The 659-nt window shown below is 49.0% G+C and overlaps 1 protein-coding gene across 2 annotated transcripts in view; it reads left to right on the top strand.

The window, feature by feature from the left end:
* The window catches only part of LOC120585109 (3 beta-hydroxysteroid dehydrogenase/Delta 5-->4-isomerase-like), a 176232-nt gene that overhangs the window by 158251 nt on the left and 17322 nt on the right, over positions 1-659 (top strand). The window lies entirely within an intron of this gene.

The raw sequence follows: 659 nt of genomic DNA on the forward strand, positions 1-659 counted from the left end.
GCTTCTGAGGATTCCAGGAGGTTGAGGTGACTTGTCTTGCTCCCCCAAATATTTTCTCCCCTCCCCCTTGTAAAATGACGTCTGAGCTTCTTTTAACGGAAGCTTGATGGGGAATTGACAGGGCCTTTTCCTTCCACTAGAAGTTAACGCTTAACTACCACTGAGATGTAAATGGCGGCTGGAGACCTTTTTTCTGAGAGAGAGTGGAGAGCACCCTCTTTTAAAAGGGACAGGGCAAAAAGAAAGAAAAAGCAGGGTGATGAGCACTTTTATGCCTGACTTTTCATACTCCTCTTCCTACTCATTGTTCTGCAATGAGACTACATTGTTTTAAACGTATAGGAAAAATTAGTAATCACAACCAAACATGGGAGAGAGAAGGGGGTTTGAAGAGAAAGAGAAATAGGGCACCTAGGCAGAAGGGCAGCCCTCAGCATCCTCTGTGTAAGAGTCATTCCCCCACGTTCCGCTGGGGAGACCCCAGCCTCATCCCTGGGGAGAGGGGATCTCAGGTGGGGGCCTGTGCTGTCGACGAACTCAGCAAAATGCAGACCCTTGGGTGGAACCTTACACATCCTGTTTTAAACTCTCGCAGCCTTCTCTTCTCTGGTGATGTTTCGTTGTCCGCTTGAGCCCACAGGTCTCCGGCCCATACGCTC

Source organism: Pteropus medius, unplaced genomic scaffold, assembly GCF_902729225.1.
Source record: "Pteropus medius unplaced genomic scaffold, Ma_sr-lr_union100, whole genome shotgun sequence".
NCBI lineage: Eukaryota > Metazoa > Chordata > Mammalia > Chiroptera > Pteropodidae > Pteropus > Pteropus medius.